Genomic DNA, 7,398 nt, shown 5'->3' with positions numbered 1-7,398 from the left:
CCTGTGTGCTTAGCAAGTAGAACATCCTTGTTTAGATAATACAGGCCTTCAAAGGACTCAGAGGCACCCATCAGACATTCTTGGGATTCCTGCCTTGCTGTGGGAAAGATCAAAGCACAGTGGAAAATTACACCTAAAAATCAATACCTGATTTATAGATGAAAAGCAGAAGGTTCTAAGTCTTTGTCTTTTTGCTCTGCTGCTGGCAGGACTAAGCTCCTCAATGCTCCATCCCTGCTTGTGTGCCTCTGCCCAGGTGCTGTTTTGGAGAGTCCCTGGATCCTGAGGTATGAGAATAAATTTGCTCTTAGCATTTTATCTGTGATTCTGTGGCTGTTCCTGCATCCTGCCTGTGTCAGCTCACACAGAGACTCAACAAAAGGGACCAGCATTAGCTAAAATTAATTTCTTCACAGACTGGAGAATGTATGAGTTTGCAGGACAAGGTCAGTCCAGTATCCTGACTGACAGTGGTCAGTACGAGATGGTTCAGGAAAAGGTGCAACAAATCACACAGTGATAGACTTACAATATCCTTTCCAAGGAATTGTTTCACCTTAACATTTGTGGCTTATCATGTTTTGTATGATCTTATAATTGACGTGACTTACAAGAGAAGCTGTGGTGGCTTAACAAAATATTTTATTTAAGAAAAAAATAAAAGAAAAAAAGAGATTTGGAATAGCTATTTATAGTAAAACTTCGGAATTCAATATAAGGATAAGTCACATAGATAAGAGCTCAACCTTTACTATTTGAAAATGAATTTGGATTTGGTTACTTTTTAAGCTGTCGAAAGTTACTGGTTCCCATCTGTCTTTTTCTCACTATAGTTTGTTCCTGGCTTTCCACCAGAAGCTGACAATGTCATGTTAGCATGTTTGTGTCTCTTCCTCTGAAATCTCCTTCAGCAGGACATTCCAGGAAGGTGGTAACAGTCTTCCCCCACAGCAACTGGAAAGGAGCAGAGAACCACTGTCTCATTTCTAATGACTCACAATCCAGCATCTTTATACCCAAACAAAGCCTCACAATTCACTGCAAGATTAGACATCAGCAATGGCAAAACGTGAATTCTAATCTAGCAAACCCATCTCCTCAAAGTCATTAGCCACACTACATTTCAGAAGTGACCCTCCAAAATCCCATGCTTGTGTATGTCCCCAGGGAAAAATCACGGCTTCTGAATCTGTCATTTACACATTTTTCAATATTTCTACCATGTAAGCTGCAGCAATGCTGAGTGGGAGACATACTATATGGGTAACAGATGTGCCGAAACTCCATGGGGTGCCCTGGCTCCCAAGGAAAAGGGATTGCAGGTTCACCGCCAGAGGAAGATATCTCTGTGACTGCAAGTGAGGGAACTAAGAGAAGGTACCAAAACCAACTTACAGGGCTGGGGACAACCAAGCAAAGAGTGGGTTTCAGCTATCAAAATCCCTTCCTCTGCCTACACAAGCAATGGGTTTGAAAGCAGAACTCTTTTTTTTCCTGACAACAGCTATCACAAAGTACAGGTTTATCCATGTGAAATTTAACTAGCTAAATCCAACATCAATGATTCAGCATCCAGCTCTGGCAACACAAAGCTCAATATAGGACCTTTTCACCAGCTGTTTGCTGTGCTAATTAGTTTGGGGTGAGCTTTTCATTCAGCCCTGATTCCAGCATTGCTGAAGGTGTACAGGTAGCTCAAATGGAGTAGTCAGTTTAAAGCTTTCTCAGATATATTTCAAGATGATGGCTGTGTGGACAAATCATTAATTATTTTTTCAGCTCAAGAACTTGAGGTCATCAAGTCTCTGTTAAAACCCAGGGGATGATAAACAATGAAGCATATCACAACCACACATAATGAAAAAGCTCTGTCTCCTAACGAAAACAAGAAAATGAAAATTAGTCACCTAGCACACTCACCTATTAAGTCAAGGCTGTGCTTGTACAGCCTTAATTCCGTCCCTATGTCTGACTATGTTTGTACCTGCCACCACTTCTCCCAGTCCATAGCATGTGTCCATTACTTGGATGTGGATGCATGCTGATCACCTGCTTCCTTGCTCTTCTTTTTTTGCTGTTCTTAAAATCCCTACTCCTGTTAACTTTTCATCTACAAACTTTCACTCTGAAACACCATTTTGCATGCTGATGTTGCTCATCATGATTTGAGACAAAATGTCAAACCATGATACCTGGCATGCCTTATTTGGTTTTAGAAATATATAAAGTTACCATTTCTATGTGCTGTTGAACAGGTAAACGGTACACCAGGAGCCCAATTTCTAAAACCTTAAATAAAGCTTTAAAAGGCTGAGATATTACATAGTTCGGCAGAAACAAGTGACATATGGACGATTTTTGTTGTGCAAAGCACAGGCTGTAGCACTGTTGAGTGTATAGCCTGGCCCATTCTGCATATTCAGCTTCTCACCTACAGTATTTCTCATTTTGTGCTTCAGTCATTTTAAATGGATGCTGAAAACAAATCATTCTTCAATTGACCTAAAAGCCTTTCTATTAAAGATCTTTGTACTGTCGCACACCAGCTACTTTGAATCTCCTCCACACTTTGTCATTGTTCAATCTCTGATTGGAAACTGTTCAAAGATTTTATATGTGCTTGTAAATTTGACAGGCATGTATAATACAAATTTATTCAGAATATGCAAATCATTAAGGAGAAACATTCTCTCATTCACTATTTTTTTCCTTACTCTGATAATGATTACTGTTGCTTTGCACAAATCACAGCAGAGCTGTGGGACCTGGAGAGATAAAAGATTCAATCTTCCCCTGTGAAGTAATTTGTCAAAAACCTTCTGCATGCTGATGTGCTTTCAAAAAAATCAAGGTTTTAGATTCAAGATATTTCTCAGATGTTTTATATTTTAAATATTGCTTGATTTTACTTTTATTTATGAGCCTGGATTTTTCATGAATTCTTACTTTTTCATGTCAAAAGTTTTCCATGTACCTGTCATGGCCATCTCAGATAAACTGGAATTCCCTATATGTTTTAAATTGGACCTCTTTTGATTTGAAAGAATAGCTGGGGCTTTTTTAACCCATTTTATCAATTTTTAAATAAATAATTTCTAAATGTTGGGCCAGAAAGTATTATATTCTTGACATATTTGAAAACAGGCAGGAAGATTGTAAATAAAATGAAAGTTATTTAAAATAATTTTTGTTTTTAAAAGTCTTTTACTCAAAACCATCAGTCTAACGGGCAAAAAAAACCCCACGTGGACTTTGAAAGAAAACCCAGCTACAATATAATAGTTTGCAAAGGGAAGAAATTGCTTTTCTCCATGCCTGTTGGTCCTGTTCTTGCAGTCACTGGCTTTACTACAGTACTATGTAAACAGGAGCTGAAGAAACCCCGCTGGACGTTCTCACAGGTCAGTAACTGTAAAGTGTTGCTAGTAGGCTAAGACAAAAATGTTCTCAGTATCAGATAAAAAACCCCCGAACTTTTGAGAATATGATTAACTTACTGTTCTTAAGTCCAGGAGAGCAAACTCGCACAATGATTGTGTCAAAACACCTCTATCTTGCTGGCCAACTTGGTAATTTAGTACCACTCCCTTTGCCAAACCATAAGAATCTGGGAAATTGTCACACCCTGTAACGAACACCATTGCATGCTACCCATGGCGTAAGAAACAGAAGATTTTGTTTCATATTTCTTCTTTTTTATATAACTTTTTCTCTTGTTATTCTATGCATTTCTCTGTTGTTCTTTTCTTCCCTTTTTCCTTGTTCCTCTGTTTTGCTCTTCACAGGGTCTTAGCATTGCCTGACTGCACAAAACATTGATTTCTACAGTTTTTTTATACCAGAGTGAATTACTATTTACAACCATGCACCACTAGCAGAATTTCTAAATCTTTCTCTACCTCAGTTGTGGTTTTCAATCATACCTCTCTAATGAGCTTGAAATGTGTGCATCAGTACAGACTAACCTTTTAAACTACTCTGACATTTGCCTATCTGAAGCAAAAGAGTCATTATTACTTTTGTCGGATTGCATTTATGCACTTGGAACAATATTCAATTGCTGAGAAAGTTATTACTGATCTTAAAACATCTCTTGGAAAAAAAAATAAGCTTATATATACATGAAAGACTTCAGAAATTAGTCATATATTTTTATAAGATTTCTGATGCTAGACAGGGGACAAGTGTCCCATAATTTTATTGTGATCTCTCTATTGACCATTACTTTTAATTAAACTTTCATTTGTAGAAATCTTTGCATAATCTTTGCCATCTCAGGGTACATACTGCTTGTCTAGCTAATAATTTCTGTTAATAAGATTATTACCAACATACAGTAAAGCACATCTGAATGGCAATTTGGTTCCACAGGGAGAATCACAAGATCACAAAATAATTCCAGTTGGAAGAGACAAGAGGTGTCTTGTCAAGCTTCTGGCCCAAAGCAGGGTCAGCTGTGAGGTTCAGTCATGAGATTGTCCATGGCTTTGTTGAGTCAGATCTTGAAAACTCACAGCAATGGAGATGCAATTGGTGGATGCAAAGCTTTTCTTTAATTTTGTGTATAACTAGTAAATCAGTATTCTGAACGTAAACTCGGACTAGATAGTCAATGGCTATTTGCATAGATCAGAGAAAACTGTTGAAAGCTATATTGATATTCACAATCTCTAGCAAACACAGCGATGCCTTATCCAACCACACAATTCACAAAGCCCTTTAGTTTCAGTCTCTTCTTAAGACATGTTCTTAAAACAAGCTTGTAATGTCAAATTGATTTTGGAATTCAAATAAATTTACTTAGGAGAAGCAATTACCTAGGAAAGACACCTCTTCAGAATCTCAAAATACTGCAAGGAATTCACTAGATATGTCTAATTTTCTGTGAGGTAGTCCAAATTTGAGTCCATCTATTGACAATTTATCATATCCAAGTGCTGCTTTGAAGTTTAGCCACTGTAACTGTATTTGCTCATGCAAAAAAAAGACTTATTTAAACATTGCTTTAGCTCTGGACAAAGGCCAAACAAAATTAAAGTTAGCTATGAGGGAGAGATTGAATTGAATAGTTCAAGCCTATTTTCACATTCTGTGGTTTTATGAATTAATGTTTTAGATTACTTAACTTGCAGAGGCTGAACTTCATGAAAGTTTCAGATTCTGGTGGGATTTGGGGAAAAATCCATGTAATTAATCCACATGGGACCAAAACCATATTATTCCTAAAGATTTTTGTGAGTATTTTTCCAGTATTTATATATATGCTGAAGATACAGTTTTCATCAAGCCATTCAGAGACACTTTGAAATTTTCTATACATTTATATATCATTACTTCTGCTGGTTTGAAAGTGGCATTACAATAATATACACAATGAACACTTTTAAGCCCATATCAGATTTCTCCCATTTTACCTACAGAAAAAAAAGAAAAAACATTACCTTATTAAGCATAACACAGTACTTTACATTTCCCATTCACAAAGAAGTCCTATGTTTGGGGTTTCAGAGTGAAAGGGTGTGTACCTCAGCCCCCTGCTGTAAGTGCAAGGCAGGTCTGAGAACAGCCCTGCAAGATGTATTAGTGGCTTCCTGATGCAGTGCTGGTATTTTGCTTACCCTCCCACATATCTAGGGACTTTTACACTAGCTGGTAAAGTAGATACCAAGGGAATATATCCCTTCCTTCTGCTACCACCAGCAGGGACTCACAACCAAGCTCCGCACAGCTGTGTAATGACTCCTACAGGATTAATAACGGCTGCTGATGAGCTCCAGAAATTCCTGGTGAAGCAATTAAACTGTTTGCTGTCAGGTTACTAATGAAGATGGGGATAAGTCTGCCTGCCAGCAAATCTCAAGTGAGTAATGTTGGTACTTGTGCATATGCTGCCTGCTCTAGCAGGCAGTACCTCCCCAAGAGGGTGTGAGAGCAGTGGGAAATCCAACCTGCAGCAAGGAAGCCAAAGTCCTATGTTCTCACAGAATCACAGAGTGGTAGGAATTGGAAGGGATCTCTAGAGATCTTCCAGTCCAAACCCTTTCTAAAGCAGTTTCACCTTGATCAGGTTGCAAGCACATATCTCCAGGTGGGTTTTGAAAACCTCCAAGGAGACTCCACAACCTCCCTTGGGCAGCCTGTTCCAGGGTTCCCTCACAGCAAAGAAGTTTTTCCTTGTGTTCATGGGGAACTTCCTGTGTTCCAGCTTGTGCCCATTACCCCTTGTCCTGTTACTAGGTGCTACAGAAAAAAGATGGCCCATCCTCTCAACATCTGCCCTTAGGTCTTCCCTCAGTCTTATCCAGATTAAACAGCTCCAGGCCTCGCAGCCTTTCCTCATAAGAGAGATGATCCAGTTCCTAATCATCACTGGACTGTCCAGAAGTTCCCTGTTTCTTTTGAACGGGAGAGCCCAGAACTGGACACAGTACTCCAGATGAGGCCTCACCAGGGTAGACTGAAGAGAACCTCCCTTGACTTACTGGCCACACTCTTCTTGATGCATCCCAGGATGCCATTGGCCTTCCTGGCCATGAGGGCACATTGCTGGATCATGTTTAGTTTGATGTCTCCATCTCCCCTGCAGCTACTCCAGAGAAAGCACTAAAAGCTGGACAAGCAAGGTCTTGTGGGAAATGGGCTGGACAAGAGTTTCAAAATTTCCATTTGGAAAAGTGGGAGCTTTTCCTTTTCCTTGAAATCAGTACAAAGAGAGGAAATGCAAAAAAAAGCATTTTATTACATCTCTCAGATACCCCAAGGAGGACTTTCTGGGGTTTAGTCTTGGGAGAGCATGGTCTGTCAGCAGCTATTCTGCAATATGAGACATACACAAGACTGACTTTAAAATATGAATACCTAGAGAGGCTGCAGAGCAGTTTTTTCAATTCCCCTTACCATGTTCCTGTTCACTATTATCACTCCAGATACCACTGGGTCAAATTACAGTTTTGGATAGAGCATTTAGAAAATTGCTATGCTTTCCCTTATCCCCACTTTCAGCTGGAGAAGATGAGTCAAATTACACGTCATTTCACATTATCATCAAGTTTCTGATCTCAATAGCCTGAGACTTAATATCTTGGTTTTTAAAGTGACATTTCCTTTAAGAAGGCATCCTGGTATCCATTATCAGCCATAAGTACAAAGGGCCTTCGGAACCCCCTAAGGACAGGGAGGGCTCAATTGCCACTTATGGTCCTGGGCAAAACAGACAAGAAGACTCAACTCAGGGAAGAAAACAGAAATTAATCTATCAACAACTAAAAACATAAAACCCAAAAACATAACCAACAGAAAACAACACTGATACAATGATAAAGAGCACTAATGAAGAAGACAGTAACAAACACATCATGTATTTTTAATTTTTTTTGGAAATGGGATTAGTTTTCATAA

Source organism: Colius striatus, chromosome 4, assembly GCF_028858725.1.
Source record: "Colius striatus isolate bColStr4 chromosome 4, bColStr4.1.hap1, whole genome shotgun sequence".
Classification (NCBI taxonomy): Eukaryota; Metazoa; Chordata; class Aves; order Coliiformes; family Coliidae; genus Colius; species Colius striatus.
The sequence above is the reverse complement of the archived record's forward strand: the minus strand, read 5'-3'. Positions refer to the sequence as shown.